The sequence below is a fragment of the Manis javanica genome, chromosome 8 (assembly GCF_040802235.1).
Source record: "Manis javanica isolate MJ-LG chromosome 8, MJ_LKY, whole genome shotgun sequence".
Lineage (NCBI taxonomy): Eukaryota > Metazoa > Chordata > Mammalia > Pholidota > Manidae > Manis > Manis javanica.
The window spans coordinates 4,634,175-4,654,877 of NC_133163.1; the positions used below are offsets into that span (position 1 = coordinate 4,634,175).

The 20,703-nt window shown below is 35.6% G+C and overlaps 1 long non-coding RNA gene, 10 other non-coding genes and 4 pseudogenes across 11 annotated transcripts in view; all 15 read right to left on the reverse strand.

Annotated features, from left to right (window-relative positions):
• LOC118967106 (uncharacterized) overlaps positions 1 to 20,703 on the reverse strand; it is a 111,923-nt gene that overhangs the window by 34,996 nt on the left and 56,224 nt on the right. The window contains exons 18-32 of the long non-coding RNA XR_012133665.1: positions 18,949 to 18,990; positions 17,796 to 17,861; positions 15,357 to 15,433; positions 13,479 to 13,630; positions 10,898 to 11,340; positions 10,619 to 10,703; positions 9,803 to 9,874; positions 8,826 to 8,910; positions 7,912 to 8,104; positions 6,143 to 6,238; positions 3,548 to 3,623; positions 2,548 to 2,639; positions 1,803 to 1,887; positions 1,336 to 1,524; positions 637 to 739 (exon numbers count right to left, since the gene is read on the reverse strand). This is a non-coding gene — a long non-coding RNA (uncharacterized lncRNA). The remainder of the gene's footprint in view (positions 1 to 636; positions 740 to 1,335; positions 1,525 to 1,802; positions 1,888 to 2,547; positions 2,640 to 3,547; positions 3,624 to 6,142; positions 6,239 to 7,911; positions 8,105 to 8,825; positions 8,911 to 9,802; positions 9,875 to 10,618; positions 10,704 to 10,897; positions 11,341 to 13,478; positions 13,631 to 15,356; positions 15,434 to 17,795; positions 17,862 to 18,948; positions 18,991 to 20,703) is intronic.
• Positions 1,398 to 1,472, reverse strand: LOC118967184 (small nucleolar RNA SNORD113/SNORD114 family). The gene has a single exon (XR_005054078.1). It is a non-coding gene; the product is annotated as a small nucleolar RNA SNORD113/SNORD114 family (small nucleolar RNA).
• Positions 2,345 to 2,419, reverse strand: LOC118967197 (small nucleolar RNA SNORD113/SNORD114 family). Its single transcript, XR_005054090.1, has one exon. It is a non-coding gene; the product is annotated as a small nucleolar RNA SNORD113/SNORD114 family (small nucleolar RNA).
• LOC118967174 (small nucleolar RNA SNORD113/SNORD114 family) lies at positions 3,134 to 3,212 on the reverse strand (annotated as a pseudogene).
• LOC118967205 (small nucleolar RNA SNORD113/SNORD114 family) lies at positions 4,078 to 4,151 on the reverse strand. The gene has a single exon (XR_005054097.1). It is a non-coding gene; the product is annotated as a small nucleolar RNA SNORD113/SNORD114 family (small nucleolar RNA).
• LOC118967209 (small nucleolar RNA SNORD113/SNORD114 family) lies at positions 8,442 to 8,513 on the reverse strand. The gene has a single exon (XR_005054100.2). It is a non-coding gene; the product is annotated as a small nucleolar RNA SNORD113/SNORD114 family (small nucleolar RNA).
• On the reverse strand, positions 9,411 to 9,515 carry LOC118967167 (small nucleolar RNA SNORD113/SNORD114 family; annotated as a pseudogene).
• On the reverse strand, positions 10,220 to 10,292 carry LOC118967173 (small nucleolar RNA SNORD113/SNORD114 family). The gene has a single exon (XR_005054069.1). It is a non-coding gene; the product is annotated as a small nucleolar RNA SNORD113/SNORD114 family (small nucleolar RNA).
• Positions 11,205 to 11,278, reverse strand: LOC118967226 (small nucleolar RNA SNORD113/SNORD114 family). Its single transcript, XR_005054117.1, has one exon. It is a non-coding gene; the product is annotated as a small nucleolar RNA SNORD113/SNORD114 family (small nucleolar RNA).
• LOC118967176 (small nucleolar RNA SNORD113/SNORD114 family) lies at positions 12,131 to 12,209 on the reverse strand (annotated as a pseudogene).
• Positions 13,063 to 13,141, reverse strand: LOC118967208 (small nucleolar RNA SNORD113/SNORD114 family; annotated as a pseudogene).
• On the reverse strand, positions 14,046 to 14,120 carry LOC118967193 (small nucleolar RNA SNORD113/SNORD114 family). Its single transcript, XR_005054086.1, has one exon. It is a non-coding gene; the product is annotated as a small nucleolar RNA SNORD113/SNORD114 family (small nucleolar RNA).
• On the reverse strand, positions 14,937 to 15,011 carry LOC118967191 (small nucleolar RNA SNORD113/SNORD114 family). Its single transcript, XR_005054084.1, has one exon. It is a non-coding gene; the product is annotated as a small nucleolar RNA SNORD113/SNORD114 family (small nucleolar RNA).
• Positions 17,402 to 17,476, reverse strand: LOC118967196 (small nucleolar RNA SNORD113/SNORD114 family). The gene has a single exon (XR_005054089.2). It is a non-coding gene; the product is annotated as a small nucleolar RNA SNORD113/SNORD114 family (small nucleolar RNA).
• LOC118967216 (small nucleolar RNA SNORD113/SNORD114 family) lies at positions 20,234 to 20,306 on the reverse strand. Its single transcript, XR_005054106.1, has one exon. It is a non-coding gene; the product is annotated as a small nucleolar RNA SNORD113/SNORD114 family (small nucleolar RNA).

Sequence of the window (20,703 nt, forward strand, 5' to 3'; positions counted from 1 at the left end):
GTGGAGAAAGGATTTCACTCATCTGTGGAATATAAGAACAAAGAAAAAACTGAAGGAACAAAACAGCAGCAGAATCACAGAACCCAAGAATGGACTAACAGTCACCAAAGGGAAAGGGACTGGGGAGGATGGGTGGGAAGGGAGGGATAAGGGTGGGGAAAAAGAAAGGGGGCCTTATGATTAGCATGTATAATGTGGGGGGGAGGCACAGGGAGGGCTGTGCAACACAGAGAAGACAAGTAGTGATTCTACAGCATCTTACTACAATGATGGACATGACTGTAATGGGGTTTGTGGGGGTGACTTGGTGAAGGGGGAAGCCTAGTAAACATAATGTTCCTCATGTAATTGTAGATTAATGATACCAAAAAAAAAGAAAAGCCTGTTATTCACAAAACCCCAAGGACAGCCATGATATCCCTCACCTATACATACAGAATCATTCTCACAGCAATGTGTGTCTTTGGGAAATTGGCATTTTTTATTTATACATTAATCAACACAATGTTTCATAAAATGCACTGTCACTGAGCTACACTTGGCCTCCTGTGATTATATATGCAAATTTCGAATAACACTGAATACACTAAAAAATGTAATCACCGAAGCCAAGACAAGAAACTGACTATTACTCACGTGGGTCTCTGCTCCCGACACACAGGCGCCATCACAGAGCTCGGCCCGTGGAACAATGCTTCATCAGCTCGAGCGTGTTCATTTTGAGAAGTACAAAGCACAGCTGATGATGCAAAAAAGTTAGTAAATAAAGACCAGTTTTATCCCCACTGAGTCTTGCTTTCCACATTTTATTTATTCAGTCATTTAGAAATTTATAAAATTTTCATGATGTAAAATATTTTGCTCTTCACAAAAAGCCTCAAACTTGAGATTAAGCCAGAATAAAACTTACTGTTAGTTATTTATGTCTACATGATCCTTGGCCAAAGAAGTGACACCCCGATCTGTTTATTTCTCATGGGCATCAGGGTTGGCAATTTTTATTAATATTTCTTCCCTTTCACCACATATGTCCAAAGTTGGACAATGCTTCACTCTTTTATCTGTTACTCATATACTTTTAATGGTTCTATCATTGAATCATTTATAATAATAAATCTAAACCCATGATCCCAAAGTAAAAGCATCCTTGCATTGTTTACTTTCATTCATGGCAATATATAGTAATAGTATTTAACTCACCACCTTTTCTTATAATTAGACAATGCTTTTACCCCATCATCTTTATTTTTTTTTCTAATATATTCATTCATCTATTAACTGATTTGATTATATTTGTAGAATAAAAATGAATGGAAACAAAGAACAAAACAAGACCCTTGCATGCACTGGTATCTGCACAGGATCACTGCAGCCACAGGGGGCAGATCTGTTCTACGTTGGACCTCAGAGTTCCAGACACGTAGTATTCATCGTATTTGACTCATATGCCATCAGTCATCATCACTGGTCCAGCACTGGCTCTTTTTCTCTACTGTCATCTATATTTGTTTGCTGATTAATTCACTAATATCAAAATAAACATAAATCACAAGAGAATCACAATTAAGATCCTTGAATATCCCCAACACCCATAGATATACATCATCATTTCCGCTGAGACTATCCTCTTTCATGAACTGAACTCAGTGTTTCATCTATAAATTAACCATCATGTTGTTTCATACCCATAATATTTGACGTGGGCCTGGATGGGCCTCTTGGATTATCTTTAATACTTTTTAATATTACAGTATTTTTCAAAAAAACACTCAATCCAAGACAAGAACATTGATACTACTCACACTGGTATCCAAGTTCCTAACACACAGATGCAACCATAGAGCTCGCGACCACGGAAGACGTTTAAGCAGCTCAAGTGTGTCCATTCTGAGGAGTATAGAACACAGAAGAGGATAAAAAACTGAAACCTAATCCCCACTGACCCTTGCTTCTGCATTTCATTGTTCAGTGATTAGGCAGTTATTAATTAGGATATATTTATTTCATTTTCTCTTAAGGAAATGAACAACTTAGAACTTGTCCCTGACCCAGAGCACTGGTATTATCTAGTATTGTCTACATCATCTTTAGCCAAAGATTTAACAGTCATGTAGCATTTATTTCTCTTTGGACTTAACTGTTATCAAATATATTCATACTATTTCTTACCTCACCACATATTTTAATAATTGGACAGTATTTCATCCCATTCATATTTATTTATTATTTCATTGCACCAATTAAACAAAATGTATGAATGAACACAAAGCAAAAACAAGACCCTTGTATACTCCTGACTGTAGGATCCTTTCAAATAAAGAGAAGGCACTAAGATTTCTTTGTGTGGGACCTCAGAGTTTCAGACACATAGAATTTATCATCCATGAGTCAAACGCCACCAGTCATCATCATCGGTCCAGGACTGGCACTCTTTCTCTTCGTTCATTTATAAATTGTTTATTAACTCATTAATTCACCCTAATCACATGGTAAATACTCTCAAGCAAACCACCCAAAACCAACACAAGAACTCTGAGTATCACTTACATTAGTCCCCCTGCCCTAATGCACAGACGTGACCATAAAGCTCGTGACTGTGGAAGATGCTTTAATCACCTCGAGTGCATCCATTCTGAAGACTAGAAGTAGAGAAATTAATTTTTAAAAATTAAGATTTTATCTATATTGATTCCCCTTTCCATATTACATTTACTCAGCTTTTAGGCATTTATTAATTTTTCAATATATATGTATTGTTTTCCTATTAACAAAGGGAACAACCTCAAACTTGGAACTGATTCAGAACAATAAAATTGACGCTTAATTCCCCGTGTCTGCATGATCTTTAGCCAAGAAAGTAATACTGTTCATCTATGTATTTATTAATGGGAATCAACATTTTCAATTTTTATTGACAATGTGTCTTGCCTCACCATGTATGGTCATAGCTGGACAATGTTTCACTTTCTCCTTCTTTATTTATTTATTTTTCTTTAATAGTTGTATCATTGATCCATTAATAATAATAAATCTAAATCTATGAGACCAAAAGAAGAACACCATCTTTGTATATTGCTGACATCTATCTATAAGATCATTTCGAAAAGAGAAATTGGACCAATTATATTTTGTGTTGGACTCAGAATTTCAGACACTTGTTTTGATGAATGATTTCCATGACTCATACACCAGTGGTCATTATCACTGGTCCATATTTGGGTTTATTTTTCTTCATTTGTGTCTATATTTGTTACCAATTAATTCATTAATTCTTTGATAATAATAAGTAGATGATTCAAAAAAAGAAAACCAAGAGCAAGATCTTTGAATATCCTTTCCATCTGTCTATACAATCATTTCCTACAGAGTGTATCTCTTCTGTTAATCAATCTCTATGCTACACATTATCAATTAAATCAACACATTTCATATCATATTTATTATAGGACAATAGTTAACTTTTTAATTAATTTAACCATTTTACAATACTGGTCATACCCTTAAAAACATGACCCAAACCAAGACAAGATCTTTGACCATTACTTACAACCATATCCTTCCTGGCAGAGGCGACATGACAATCTTGATTGTGTCAGAAGCTGAAATCAGCTCCAGCATCTATTCTGAAGAGCGACAAGCAGAGGTAATGAAAGGCTGAGACATGCCTCCACTGATCCACACTTTCCATCATTCATATACACAGTCATTCAGGCACTGATTAATTTAGAGTAATATTTACTTACTTTTCTTTTAATAAATCAAACAGCAAACTTGTAACTCACTCATTACTACTACTAAAACCGCATATTTACTCAAAAATGTACTCTTGGTGCATTTATTATTCATTCCAATTTATATTGTTACTTTTATTTATTACATATTTTAACAATAAACAATGCTTCACCCTCCTCATCTTTATCCATTTAAACATTTGTTCCTTTATTCTGCCATTGACTGTTTTATAATAATATTTTTGAAAATCGATGGCCACAAGTCCAAGAAAAAGAACCATATATATTCCTGACATGTCTACAGGAATACTTCAAACAAGATAAAGGTACTAGACTCCTTTCTGTGTGGGACCTCAGAGTTCCAGACACATCATCTTCATCGTGTATGACTCATATGCACCTGTCATCAACTTTGGTCCAGATTTTGCCCTCTTATTCTTCTTTGTAATTATGAATTAATTCATAATTCACATATAATAACAAAATACCTTCACAGGGATCACAAAAACCCAAGAAGTTTCTAGAAAACGCCTTATATCTATCTACAGAATTATTTCCCATAGAGACTACATCTCTATCTCTATTTGACCTCAGTGTTTAGTAGGTCAGTTAATCAACACCATGCTTCTAATCAGCACCGGCCTCATTATCAGGCTCTGGTCGGCCTTCTGCAGTTTCACCTCCTGGGCCTTTATACAGTGAATCCCCTCAAGGGAGCCACCAAAACCTCAATGAGAAACCCGACTGCTGCTGACACTGGTCCCCCCATAGAGCCTCTGATCACAGAGGTCACGGCAGAACCTTGCACAGCGGAGTCCAAGGCAGAGCGGAGACGTTTTCTCCAGTGGTCCTTGCTTTCCACCTTTCATTTTCTTGAGTCATTTAAATATTTATTGATTGAGGTTAATAATTATTTATCTCATCTCTTAAAACAAAAAAAAAGAACAGCACGGAACTCACCACTGACCCAGAGCAGTAACACTGCCTATGACTTGCGTCTGTCTAGATGACGGTTCCCCAAAGGGGTGCGCCCTTATCTGTGTATTTCTTAATGGGCATTAGTGTCTCCAAGTTACATCAGTAGCATTTGTCTCATCTCATATTTTTATGATTGGACAATGCTTCATGCCCTTCATCTCTATTCATTTGTGTAATTGTATAGATTTAAGTATTGACTTTTTTCACAATAATACCATAACTTCTTGAACCACAAAAGCCCGAGAACAAGATCTCTGTTGTGTATTCCTAATCTGTCTGGAGGATCATTTCCAACAGGCCAATAGACTAGATCTCTTTCTGTGTAGTGCCTCAGAGCCCAGCTGCATCATTCATCACTCTTGACTCACATACTCCCAGGTGTCCATCACTGGTCCAAGATTTGCCCTCTTTTTCCTCATTTACTTCTACATATGTTGACCTATTAATTTTTCAATTGTTTAATAATAATACAATTAATTTACATGAAAAAAACCACAACAAGATTCTTAAATGTCCCTAACATCTATCTACAGAATAATTTCCCTCGTCTACTGTATCTTTCTTTAATCCATCTCAGTGTTGCACAGAACCATTAAGGAACAGGGGTTCCATATGAATCCCATACCAAGCCATGGTTACCTTCTTTGATTATACCTAATACATTTTTTAGCAATGCAGTGAGTATTCTTAAACAAGCTATCCAAACAAGAGCTCTGACCATTATTCATGTAGCTCTCTGGTTCTTGGCCATTGTAGAGGGGTTAAATCAGCTTGGTGCATTCATTCTGAGTATAAGCAATGCAAATAATAAAATAATGAGATAATCTTCCCATTAACATCTGCATTTCTCATTTCATTTTCATAGTCACTTAGGTACTTATTATTTTACAGTATGATTTATTTCCTTTTCTCTTAGAAAACAACCCACTTAAACTCACCACTGACTCAAAGCAAGAACATAGCCTATTACATTCACTCTCCTTACCCAAAAATGTAACCCCCTTGATCCACTTAGTACTTAGTGAACTTCACTAGCTCCAAGTTATATTAGTAATAATTCTTGCCTCACCACATATTCGCATAGCTGGATATACTTGGCCTTTTCATCTTTATACACTGACATACCTGCTTATTCTTTTCATTTTTCCACTTACAATAATAAAATTAAAATCCTTGAAGCACCAGAGGCTGGGAACATTATCCCTGAATATCACTTGAATATATCCACAGGCTCATTCCCAGAGATATAACATTTAAATCTCTTTTTGTGATGGACCTCAGTAGGTCACAGATGTTTTGATCATAAAATACACCTCAGAATGCATTCCATTTACATCATCGGTCCAAGATTAGCCTTTTGTCATGTAATTTGTATATTCTTTCTATATATAACATGAGCCCATCATCAGAACTAAACAGTGACTAGTACTTACATCTCCCACTTTCCTCTTAATGAAATGAAGAAATTCTCTTTCCTCATATTGAAGAACGCTTACATCTTCATCAGTTAAGAAATGTTTAAGGAAAACCTAAAATAGAAATGTAAAATCCTCAACCTTTTGTAAAACTGATCCCGAAATTAATTATTTCATAAACCTTGCTACGTAACAGAGCTTCATCATAGATCCATACATGGTCTTTGATTTTGTTTATATATGTTGTTCATCAATTAATTAATTAATTAACTTGATAAATTCATTAAATATTCTTAATATGTAACTCATGAAATATTTTGACCCAGTATTCAATTTTCAAGCAAAATGAAAAGTATTTAATGTTCCAGAAACCCAGAAGAAAAATGCTAATATGCATATCAGTCTTATTCCCCTTCCTCAAACTGATGACAGCCAAGATTTTTTTCTTAGGAGGGACAAAACATGAAGAGGGTTGATGGATCATGTTTCACCACAAACTCATCACTAACCAGGTGCTCTATCTCTTTTCATCTTATCAAGTTATTAACTTAGTTATTAATTTGTAATGATAAAATCAACATCTCTGTACACAACCTCAGGACAACTACACTGATTAAGAGTAACTGTGTCCAGTTGCTCACTATTTTAAGTGTCAAGAGACTATATTGTTTTCAGCAACTTTATGGAGGAATAATTAACAAATATAGGTGTATATATTTAAAGTGTACAACATGATGATTTGGTTTACAGAGGCACCGGGGAATGATTATCAGTGGGAACACAGGGAAGCCAATTAGACTGATCATAACTTGTCACATGACACATTTTCGTCACTGGCTCATGCTGAACCCTCTTTAATGTAGTCGGCTGATTAACTTACATGAATTTTGTTCCTGTTTCTTAATTTAAAAAAAATAAAAAACAAAAGCAACAGCAACCCAAAGACCGCACAGAACATGAACATTGACAATTATGTACATGTCGCCCTCTGTCTCTTACACTAAAATATAAAACCCTCTATACATCCCTCTATACGTTTCCAATGGGCTTTTAGTCCTAAGAAATGGATTATTGATGTTTCATGACACATATAGTTATTACATTTAGCTCAATTTTTCCTTTTTTATTCATACTTTAGTTATTATTACATTGATTCTTAATAAGCAACCAATATCTGTGGAATTCAACAGCCCAAAAATAAAATCCTTGGAGATCCCTAACAACTGTTCACATTTGTATTAGAAGCAAGAGACTAGATTTCTTCCTGCATTGGACATCAGTTCTAGGTGAGCATTATTCATCCTGGATTCATAGGCCACCTGTCCTCCCAGACTTCACCCTCTTTTTCTTCACTCAACTATAATTTTGTTTAGAGATTAATTCATTAATTCACTAATAATACATATCCATGAATTTTTTTAAGTAGCTTTAAAATCCCTCATCTGTATATAGAATCATTTTCTACAGAGTAAATCAACCTAGATCTCCTTTGCTAATGGACCTCAGTATTGAATTCATGGACTAGTCAAACTACTGGCTTCATTCGAACCTCTTACTTTGGCATGGACTAACCTCTAACATCTGTCTATGGAATTATGTCCCTCAATAAACTCCCTCTTTCATTAACTGACCTCAATGTATGGCTTTATAAACAATATGCATCATAGTAATTGAATTTTTGGGTCATGGTTGGAATCCACTGATTCTGTTTCAGACTTTTTAATAATACAGTGAATACCCTTAAAGAAACACCCAAACTAAGACAAAGAACACTGACTATTACTCACATTGGTCTCCAACCTCTAACACATATATGCAACTGTAGAGTTTGTGATCATGGAGAAATCAGCTCAAGGACGTCCATTACGACAGGGCAAAAGAGCTCGTTGAGGACTTATCGCCATTGGTTCTTTCATTCCATTTCATTTCATGGGTCATTTAAGGAATTAGCAATTTGGGAAAATATTTATTTAACTTCTCCTAAGTAAACAAACAGTAACGATTTTGCCACTGACACAGAAAACGAACATTGCCTATTACTATATAACACTGCCTATAAAATCCTTAGTCAAAAAGGTGACATCATTGTGTCATTTATTTTTTAATGGACAGGAGTGTTTTCAATACGTTCTAATAGTATTTCTGGTCCTCCTATGTATTTTTATAACTGAACAGTGCTTCATAATCATCATCTTTATTTATGTATTTATTATTTCATTGATCCAATTATACAAATAGAGAATGCATAAACATAAACTAAAATAAATATTTTTGTATATTCGTGAGATCTGTCTATAGGATCACTTCACACTGGACAGTGGACCTCAGAGTTGCAGACACGTATTGATTAACCGTGACTCATACGGCACCAACAGTCATCCTTGATCCAATATTGTCCCTCCTTTTCTCCATTTGTTGCTACATTGTCTATTGAATAATTCGTTAATTCAGTAATAATAATTGTAAGACCCTATTACTCACAAAAACCCCAAAAGAGCCTTGATATCCCTAATCTGTATTCAAGATCATTCTCACATCAAGTATCTCTTCATTTATTATTATGCTTTTCCTTTATGCATCAATCATTATCATCAATCCTGTATTTGTCACTGGACTACAGCTGGCCTTATTTGACTACATATCACACTTTTTACGGTGTGGTTTGGGTCATACTGTGAGTAGAACGTTGATGCTCACTCACGCTGGTCTCTGTGCTCCTAACACGGATTGGCAATCACAGAGCTCATCTCCCCGGGAGATGTTTAATCAGCACAAGGGCGTCCATTCTGAGAAAGACAGAGCAAAGCACATGATAAAGAGAACTGAGGCTTTGTCCCAGTGATTCTCACCTTCTGTGTTTCATTTACTCAGTCATTTAGGTGTTTACAAATTTTTCATAATGTAGATTTTTTTCTCTTAACAAAGAAAAAGACCTCAACCTGAAACCTGATGCCAGCCCAGTCAATAAAACTGACTCTTATTTATCAGGGTCTATATGATCCTTAGCTAAAGCGATAACACCCTTGTGTCATTTATTTCTGAGGAGGCATCAGTACCTTTTTCAATATTTATTAGAAATATTTACCTCACCACTTATGTTCATAGTTGGAAGGTGCTTGACATTCTTTATTTTTGTTTTTATTTTTATTTGTTCAATGGTTCTACCATGATCCACTAGTAAAAATAAATTCTATAAACCCAAAATGAGAACATGATTTTTGTATATTTCTGACATCTGTCTATAGTGTCATTTCCAACAGAAGGATTCAACTAATTATGTTTTGTGTTGGATCTCAGAGTTTTAGAAATGTAGTATTCATCATTCATAACTCTTTTGCCACCAGTTGTAGTGTTTGTACTACGTCTGAGTCTCTTTTTCTTCATTTCTACATTTGTACTAAATGAATCATTAATTTATTGATAATGATATAATGCATACATGATTCACAACATCCAAGAACAAGATTTCAGCATCCTCAACATAGTCTATAGAATCATTTCCCATGTAGACTTTATCTCTTTGATTAATCAACTTTAATGTCTATTAATCAACATATTTCATACCATATTTATATTTGGACAGTTACTTCTTAGTTATATCTATTAGTTTTTCATAATACTCTGAATACCTTAAACAAGTTACCTAAACCAAAAACTATAACTTTGACCACCACTCACCTTGGTCTCTTTCCTGATACCTGGTCACGGCAGGAGCTGAAGCCTGCTTGGAGCATCTGTTCTGAATAGAACCTGCAGAGAAGAATGTAAACATTCTGAGAACAAAAAGAGCAAAAAAGACTGAGACATTCTCTCCACTAATCCATCGCTTCCACCATTCGTATACATAGTCGTTTACACATTTATTAATGGTAATATTTATTTATTTTCCTCTTAAAAAATTAAAACATCAACGTTGTAACTGAGAGCAGAAACTATTACTATCGATACTCCTCACCTTTACTTGCGCACCGATTCTTTGAGCTATTACAGTAGAATCAAATTTCATGAAAAGAAATCAAGAAAATGGTCCCTTTTTTTCCCTAACATCTATCAATCGAATCACTTCAAAGAGAGGCACACACTATTTCTTTTCTGTGGGACCTCAGAGTTTCAGATGTGATACCCACTGCCCGGGACTCACGCTCCCCCAACCAGCGTCATTGGTCCACATCTGGGCCTCTTTTTCTCATTCTCACGTGCATTGCTTTATTAATTAGTCCCTTAACTCACTAGTGATCATTTTTAAAACCCTATGAATCACAGAGACCTAAGAATAAGTGCAATGAGTATCTCACGCGTCTATAGGACCGTTGGCCGCATTGTTAAAGCCCTCACTAATTATGTTCAATAATCCACACATGTATTTAGTAACTGTCATATGCTGCATTTACCATGTTTTGCTGTTTAGGATTATATCCCACACTTTTAATAATAGAATGAGTATCCCTTTTAAAAATGCTTTAAATAAATACAAGAACCGTAACATTTACTCACATTTGTCTCTATGCTCTTCACGCACTGGGGAAACCATAAGCTCCTGACCGTGCAAAATGGTGGCATCAGCTTGAGTGCATCGATTCTGAGGAGGATGAGGCAGAGCAGACAACTAAAAATTGGTTACCTTTTCTCCAACAGTCCTTATTTTAATCATTTCATATTTCTGGTTCTTTGGGTATTTATTAATTTTTCAGAACACCTAAAATTTTGTATATTAAAAAATTAACGTCCTCGACTTGAATGCGACCCAGGCTTATAACACCGAGTATGACTTACCCCTTTCAGTGTCCAGATGATCCTTAGAAAAAGAGGTAACAGCCCTGGTCCATTTATTTCTTAATATACGTGAGTTTCTTCAGTTTACATGAACAGTACTTCTTGCCCCACCACATGTATTCAGAGCTTTTTCTTCCCTTATTTATTTATGTATTTGTTTATTGGTTCTGTCATTGATCCACTTGTATTAATAACATAGAAATCCATGAATCCAAAATTATACCAACAACATCCTTGTATATTCCTGATAACACCGATCCACAGGATCCTTTGCACGGGGAGAAATGGACAAGATTTTGTGTTGCTCTCAGACCTCAGACTCCAGACACGCGGCATTCATCCAATGGGGCTCATTCTCCATCAGCCATCATCACCGGTCCAAGTCTGGGCCTCTTTTTCTTCATTCTCAGCTACATTTGTTCATGCATTAATTCATCAATCTACTAATAATGAAATAAATCTATGAATCACAAAAATGCAGGAACAGAAGTCCTCAGTTATCCCTACCATCTTTCTTTAGAATCATTGCCTAATTGAATATACCTTTCATCACTCATCCTCATTATTGTAAAGATGGATTAATCAATATGTTTCATACATTTCCAACTTAATCAGTGAACCATGGCTGGTCTTTTCTCTTATATTGAATACTTTTTAAATAATCGTAGTAATACTCTAAACAACCCAGCCAAACCACGGCGAGCACGGTGAGCATGAGTCACCTGCACTCAACGCTCCTACGGAGGCCGCCAGGAGCTCCCGAACGCGGCAGATGCTTCAGACCCTTTCTGAGAAATACAAGCAAAGCAGATGGTAACAAGATTGGAACATTTATCTCCATTGCTCTTATGTTTAATCAATCATTTAGTAATATATTAATTGGGGATAATGCCGATTAATTTTCTCTTTAAAAAATAAATAGATTTGTCATTGACCCAGAATAAGAATGTCTCGTGGTTCACCAAAGAGATAAGGCCCTTGAACCATTCACTTTTCTTAATGGAATTCAGTATTTTCAATATATTTTAGTAGCTTTTATTCCATATCTAATGAGCACATATGCTTCACACACTCCATCTTTTTTATATTTGTATATTGATTCTTAAATAGATCATTTAATAATACAAGAACAAAATCCATGAAAACAACCCAAGAAAATGGTCTCTTTATATCCCTAAAATCCGCCTATAGGGTAACTTCAAATAAAAGCAACAGACCGTACCTATTTTTGTGCTGGACCTCAGAGTTCCAGACACACACGATTTACCACCCAACCCAGACTCCTGTGCCACCATTTGCCACCAACGGCTCAGGTTTGGGTCTCCTGTTCTTTGTTCATTTCTACAATTGTATCAAATAAATCATTAATTCATTAACAATAAAACGATTACCCCTACATCTGTCCATAAGATCACTTCCCGCATGGACTGATTCTCTTTCACTAATCAACCTCTATGTTGCACATTATTGATTAATCCACATAACATTTCATATATTTATCATTGGAGCACAGTGAACTTTTTTATTATGTTTAGCACCTTTTAATAATTCAATTAATACCTTTAAACAAATGATACAATCTAAGATGACAACTTTGATCACTAATCACCTTGGTCTCTTTCCAGCACAGAGGCAAACATCTAGATCATGGTAGGAGCTGAAATCAGCCCGGGCATCCTTTCCGAATAGTGCCAAGTAGATGAAGTGAAATAAAGATTGAGACATGCTCCCTGTTGATCTATGCTTTCCACCATTCATAGATGGAGTCATTTAATATGGAGTCATTATTTGTTAATTTATTTTTCTATTTTTTCCTTAATAAAACAAACATCAAACTTGCAAGCGATCCAGCTCAATAATTGACTATTATTTACCACTGTCTATATACTCTTAGCCAAAAATGTAAAAGACACTTGATCCAGTTATTTTATTATCCATTCTAACTTGTAGTATTTCTCCTTGCTACATATTTTAGCAATGAACAATACTTGTCCTTCTTCATCTTTATTCATTTATACATTTGTTTATTCTTATTCTGCCACTGATACTCTTACACATTTTTTAAAATTCATGAACACATAGAATAAGAACAAGGTCCCTACATATTCCTGACACCTGCTTATAGGAACACTGCCAGCAGAGGGAATGGACTGGATCTCTCTGCGGTGGGCCTCAGAGTTTCAGACACGTACGTGGCATTCATTGCATGTGACTCACACGCCATCATTCATCGTCATTGGTCCAGACTCAAGACTTTTACTTCATTCTCATCTACATTTGTTTACTGATCAATTTATTAAGTCATTAATAATAATGAAGTAAGCATCCGTGCATCAAAAAACCCAAGGACAAGATCTGTAAATATCCTCAAATCTGTCTTTAGAATCTTTAGCTTCACTGAATATATTTATTTCATTAATCATCCTCATTGTGGCAATATTCACTAGATGACACAATGCTTCATGTCAATAGCATACTTTACCATTGAGCCAGGTTTGGCCTTCTTCAGTATATTTAATAATTTTTAATATTATAGTGACTCGCCTATACAAACCACCTAAACCAAGAATCTATTACTCACACTAGTCTCCAAGCTCTTAACACAGGGGTATCCACGGAGCTTCTGATCACAGCCAGTGCTTAAATAAGTCCAGGTGTGTCCATTCTGGGGCATACAGAGCAGAGCAGGTGATAACAAGCCTGAGATGCTCCCTGCGGATCCGTGCATTCCACCTTCATTCCGCCAGCCATTGAGGAATACAGTAGAATGGGGTCACATTTATTATTTTTCTTTTAAAAAATGAACAATATCAAACCTAACACTAACACAGAATAAGAACGTTGACTGTTGTTATCTGTATCACTCTTAGCCAAACAGGTGAGACATTTGAACCATTTACATTTCTTAACCAACTTCAGTATTTTCGAAAAGTGTTCATAATTATTGCCTCACCACATATATTAAGACTGGACATTCTTCACCCTATCAATCTTAAGTTATTTATACTTGTACATTGATTGTTTCAAGCCACTCTTTTCACAATAAAATCAAAATTCACAAACACACACCAAGAAAATTATTATTTTATTTTCCCAACATTTGTCTATAAGATCAGGTCAAACAGAGGCAATCAATCATATTTCTTCATTGGACCTCAGCATTTCAGACACATGACATTCATCAACCATGACTCATACGCCACCAGTCATCATCATCGGTCCTTATCTGGGCCTCTTTTTCCTCATTCTCATCTGCATAAGTTCACTAATTCATTAATTCACTAATACTAATTTTTAAAACCATATGATTCACAAAAACCCAAGAATAAGATCAATGAATATTCTACATCTGCCTATAGGATCATTTGCCACATAGATCTCTTTAATTATCACCAATGTATCATATATAGATGAATAAATGTAATCTTCAGACCAACCACACTGATTACTAATAATGGTTGGCATTTGGGATTATATTTCAGTTTCAACAATACAGTGAATACTTGGGGGGGGAAAAAACCTCTCAAATAAAGACATGAACTTTATTAGTCACATTGGCCTCCAAGCTCAGGAGACACAGAGGCGACCGAGAAGCACGTGGCCGAGGGAGATGCTTAAATTCACTCAACCGCATCCATTGTGAGGAGTACAGAGCAGAGCAGGTGGTTTTTAAAGATGAGACCTTCTCTAAATTGGTCTCTTTTTCCCCTCACTTCATTATTTCTTATAATTTATACACATATGAAAGAATAAGTATAAATATCATGACACAATTCTTAGAAAAAGAAGTAACCCCCCTGGTCTATGTATTTCTCACCATGATCAGCTGCTTCAGTTGACATTAATGGTACTGATCACATATATTCAGAGCTGATAGGGCTTCCTTCTCTTATTTATTTATCAGTTCTACCATTGATCCATTTATATTAATAATACAGAAATCCATGAATACAAAATTACAAGAACACTATCATTGTATTTCCTAACATTGATCCACAGGATCCTTTGCAAGAGGGAAAACAGATGAGATTTTGATGTCGTGGACCTCAGACTTCCAGACACACAGCATTCACCGTAAGTGACTCATATGCCATCAGTTGTCATCACTGGTCCAGGGTTAGGCCTCTTTCTCTTCATTTTCATCTACATTTACCTAATGATTAACTCATCGATTCACTGTAGGAATTAAATAAATACCTATGAATCACAAAAGCTTAAGGACAAGAGCCTTCACGATCCCTGTCGTCTTTAGAATCACTGCCTAGTTGAATATACCTCTTTCATTAATCATCCTCATGACTGTAAAGGTAGATTAATCAACAGAATGTTTTATTCACTTTCAATTTAATCATTAGACCATGCCTGGTCTTTTTTCCTCCTACTGAATAGTTTTTGAAAAATATCACAGAGAACACCCTAAACAAACCACCCAAAGAAAGGCGAGAACACTATTACTCACATCGGTTTCCGGGCCCGGACGGGCACAGAGATCACCGGCCAAGGCACGATGCTTGAATCAGCCTGGATGTACCCACCCTAAAAAGAAACGAGCAGAACAGATGATAACATGGATGGCATATTTCTATACGGAACCTTGCATCTCATTTTATTATTCAGTGATTAAGTTATATATTAATTTGGATTAATATATACTTTTTTTTCTTAAGAAAAGGAAACACATTGAAATTTCCACTAACCCAGAACAAGAATATTGGCCATTATTTATGCTATCTATAGCATCCTCACCTAGAAGTAACACCCTTGAATCAATTATTATTTTTTTGATTAAATTAAGGTATCATTGATATACAACGTTATGAAGGTTTCACATGAGCAACCCTGGTTTCAACATTCACCCATATTATCAAGTCCCCACACACCCCACTGCAGTCACTGTCCATCAGCATAGTAGATGCTATAGGGTCATTAGTTCTCTTCTCCGTGCTGTATTGCCTTCCCCATGAGTTACCTGCATTATGTGTGCCAATCATAATGCCCCTTAATCCCCTTCTCCCTCCCTCCCCACCTGCCCTTACCCGCCCCTCCCCTTTGATAACCGCTAGACCCTTCTTGGAGTCTGTGAGTCTGCTGCTGTTTGTTCCTTCAGTTTTGCTTTGTTCTTATGCTCCACAAATGAGTGAAATCATTTGGTACTTGTCTCTCTCTGCCTGGATTATTTCACTGAGCATAATACCCTCTAGCTCCATCCATGTTGTTGCAAATGGTAGGATTTGTTTTCTTCTAATGGCTGAATAATATTCCATTGTGTATATGTACCACATCTTCTTTATCCATTCATCTACTGATGGACACTTAGAACCAATTATTCCTTAAGTGACTTAGTGTTTCAGTGTTTATTAATATCATGTCCTGCCTTACTACATTTTGTCATAATTGGATGCTTTTCATCTTTTTTCATTTTTTATTTATATTTGTACATTGATTCATTTATTATATAATAGAATCAAACTCTATGAACACAGAGGGATATGTTCATCAGGATTTTTTGTGGTGTCTTTGCCTGGTTTTGGTATTAGGGTGATGTTGGCCCTGTGGAATGAGTTTGGGAGTATTCCCTCCTCTTCTACTTTTTGGAAAACTTTAAGGAGGATGAGTATTAGGTCTTCACTAAATGTTTGATAAAATTCAGCAGTGAAACCATCTGGTCCAGGTGTTTTGTTCTTAGGTAGATTTTTGATTACCAATTCAATTTATTTGCTGGTAATTGGTCTATTCAGATTTTCTGTTTCTTCCTGGATCAGCCTTGAAAGGTTGTATTTTTCTAGAAAATTGTCCATTTCTTCTATGTTATCCAGTTTGTTACCATATAATTTTTCTCTCATAAATCTTTGTATTTCTGTGGTGTCCGTAGTGATTTTTCCTTTCTCATTTCTGATTCTGTTTATGTGTGTAGACTCTCTTTTTTCCTGGATAAGTCTGGCTAGGGGTTTATCTATTTATTTCCTCGAAGAACCATCTCCTGCTTACACTGATTCTCTCTATTGTTTTATTCTTCTCAATTTTATTTGTTTATGCTCTAATCCTTATTATGTCCCTCCTTCTATTGACTTTGTGCCTCATTTGCTCTGCCTTTTCTAGTTTTATTATCATTTGGTTATTTATTAGTTCTTCATATTTATATATTTTTTCTTAACAAAATGAACCACCTGACCCATGAGACTGAACTGTAGCAATAAAGGTGACTAACACTAATCAGTCTATATAAGCTTTGCATAAAGAGGTAACACACTTGGTCCATTTATTTCTTAATGAACTTCATGATTTCAATATTAATAATATTTGCCTCACCACATATATTTAGAGTTGAACAAGGCTTGACCCCCTACTGACTTATGTATTCATTTAGAGTTCTATCACAGATCCATTCACAAACATGGCATTGAAACCATGTACACCCAGTGAAAGAACAAAATCCCCATAAATCCCTAATAGCTGCCCAAAGGGTGGTTTCCAACAGCGGGAACAGACTAGATTTCTTATCTGTTGGACCTCCGAGTTCCAGATACATATTAATCATCATCCATAACTCATACACCACCAGGCATCACCAATGGCCCAGAACTGGCCTTCTTCCATTAATTTCTACATTTATTTATTAGTAATTCATCAGTTCACTAATTATTAAATAGATAATTATGAATCACAAAAACATAAGAAGGAGATCTTTACGTATCCTCCGTACGATCTGTAGGGACATGTGCCATGGTGATCAAGGCTGCTTCATCAATCATGCTTAATTTTGCAAATATTTATCCATCGACATGATGGTCATGAAGATGACCCATTTATCAATGGTCAGGCTTCGTGGGTTCCTTTAACAGCACAGTCATGACCTTTTAAAACTACTCAAACCAGGACAAACACTGGCTGTACTCACCTGGTCTCTACGCTCCCGGCACACAGAGGCAACCACAGAGCTCACGACCACAAGCTGCTCAGCAGGCTGGGAGCACACATTGAGGGTACAAAGCAGAACACGTGATAAAATGATGGACACATCTTCTCCAGGTACCCTTGCATTTCTACTTGCATTTTATTAGTCATTTAAGGATTACTATAGTAAAAGACCTCTTTTCTTGAGAAAACAAATGCTGAACAAGGCCCTGACCAAATAAGAACATGATCTACTCTTTATACTGTACATACCATCCTTGGCCCAAGATGTAATACCTCTAAGATATTTATTTCTTAATGGGGTTCACTGTTTTTATATATTAATATTAACTAATATATTTATATCGATTCTGGCCTCACCAGGCATTGTCCATTGGACAGTGCTTCACCCTCTTTATTTATTTATATGTTTGTTGTTTGATTCTTTCATTGATCCATTTATGATAACAGAATCTAATCCCATGGACACAAAAACTAAAAACAAAATCCGTAATTCCTAATATCTGTCCATACAATCATTCCAACAAAATGTAAGACTGGATTTCTTATATGCTGGACCTCAGAGTTCCAAACACATGGTATCATCTCCACTAGGCATCATCATTGGTCTGGGATTGGCCATCATTATCAATCATGTCTACATGTTATTATTGATTAATTCATCAATTTGCCAATAAAATAAATGCCAAGAGATCATAAAAACTTCAAACAAGATCCTTGAATATCTCTAACATTTCTCTATGAATTACTTCCCACTGATTATATATATAGATATTCATTAATTGACCACAATGATGTTCCCTATATAGATTAATGCAATACTTCATATTAACCCCATTTTTCTATTTGAATGTGACTAAACTATGTCTTTATAAATAGAGGGAGGTTTAAATCAATTGTGACTCAAAACTAAAATTGAATAGTACATTTTACATTAATTAATCAAATAATTAACTGAAAATGAATAAAATGGTCTTCCTTTTTCTCCTTAATTGAACACAGATGTAGTGAATTGGCCACACACACAACCTCATTCATTTTATTTGTATACATAGCCTTTTATTCCCTTTCAATAACAGAGTCAACACCCATGACAAGCCACCAAACCAGAAGCAATTACTTTGACCATTACTTACGTAAGTTGCTACAATTCTTAACTGAATCACTGTGCATCCATTCTGTTGAGTACAAAGCAAATATAAAAATGGATAGACTGTTTTAAATTAGATAGATAGAGCAGCCTAGATTGAGATGGCTCTAATTGAGTTCAGTCAACATTGATTGATTAGGAGTAAACCTTGTATATTAAAACTCTGAATGGCATACTTATTGATTCAAATATTAAATTTAACTGATGAAGTGAACACCTCTGAAACTAACACCAGACAAAAGAATAAGGCCTATCACTATGACACATATCCGTTTATACCCAGCCAGATAAGAGCTTTATCTTCTTTCTGAATGAATCTTGCTTAGAAAGAACTTGGTTACTTAGAATTCTAGATTCAAGCACATTCACAGCAACTGTCCAAGCTTGATTCACTCATACATATATGTATGTATATGTAATCACACATGGACTCACTTGTCTTCCACTTTTGAAAGAAATTGCAACAATAAGCCAGGAAGAAAAATCCTATCTAAATGTATTCACTATTCCAGAAATGTGAGATTTTGGAAAATTTAAGACATTACAAAAATGAGCGATGATCTAACACTGGATTAATCATTCTCCTTTGTCTCCTAACACATGCTCCTCTTTGGCCCATGCTTTGTCTTCTTTCTAACGACTCATTAGAATACTAACATTGTTTTACACATTTATAATAAGATCATTAACATTTATAACTAACAGAAACAGGACAATATCATGCCTGTCCACATGCTCCAGAGGCTCAGAAAAAAGCAGGTGAGTCTTTTTTTTTTTTCATTAAAAAAAGAGTGACAATCATTGGATTAATTATGGCTGGTCATGTGACACATTCTCAATATTAAGTCTCTGTGTAAGCCCTCTCTCAATTATGTAGTTATTTAATAAATAATTAATTAAAGTAAATGTTTTGCCTTTCTCTGAATAAAACAAAAAACAACAACCCAACACACTGAAAAACAACATGGGCTCTTACACCTATTTACCTAAATGCTTTTTACCCAAAAGGATCAGCTTTAATCAGTTTATTTTACTGGGACTCAGTGCTTCAAAAATGTATTAATAATGATTTTTATATTACATTATATACTCTGATATTCAGACTAGGAATAGTCTATGTTGTCTTTATTCATTTAGACATTTCTTGATTTACTCACACATTGATTTACTGAAAATACAATACTCAGAAGCCCAGGAACAAACTCCTGAATATTTTCAACTCCTGAATAAGGTCATTTCCCATAGAGATAACAAAGAGGAATTTTCTTGTAGTGGACCTCAGAGTCATAGGGTTTAATCAAAATCCTTGATTTCAGACACCCCAGGGTACTCATCATTGATCCAGGCTAAGCAATCTTTTTCTTCATTTATACCTTCGTTTACTGATCCAATCATTGATCCACTATGGGTAATAAACTCAATAGCCATGAATTTTAAAAAGATCCCTGAACATGACCAAGATCTGTTTACAGACTCTTTTGCCACTAACTGGATCTTTTCTCAGTAGACTAGCTCTCTTCCGCAGTGGCCCTCAGGGAGGTCTGTATGGATCAGTCAACATCCTTGCTTCGTACGCATCCTACTGCAACTGTCTTCCATCTTTCCATGTACACCCCTCGTGGGGGAGCTGTCCACAGACCTCCTCATGAAGAGGTGAATGGGCTATGACTGCGCTTGCGAACAGGTCACCATTAGCCACACATAGCTACTACAGACCTGAAATGTGGCTAGGGCATTTGAG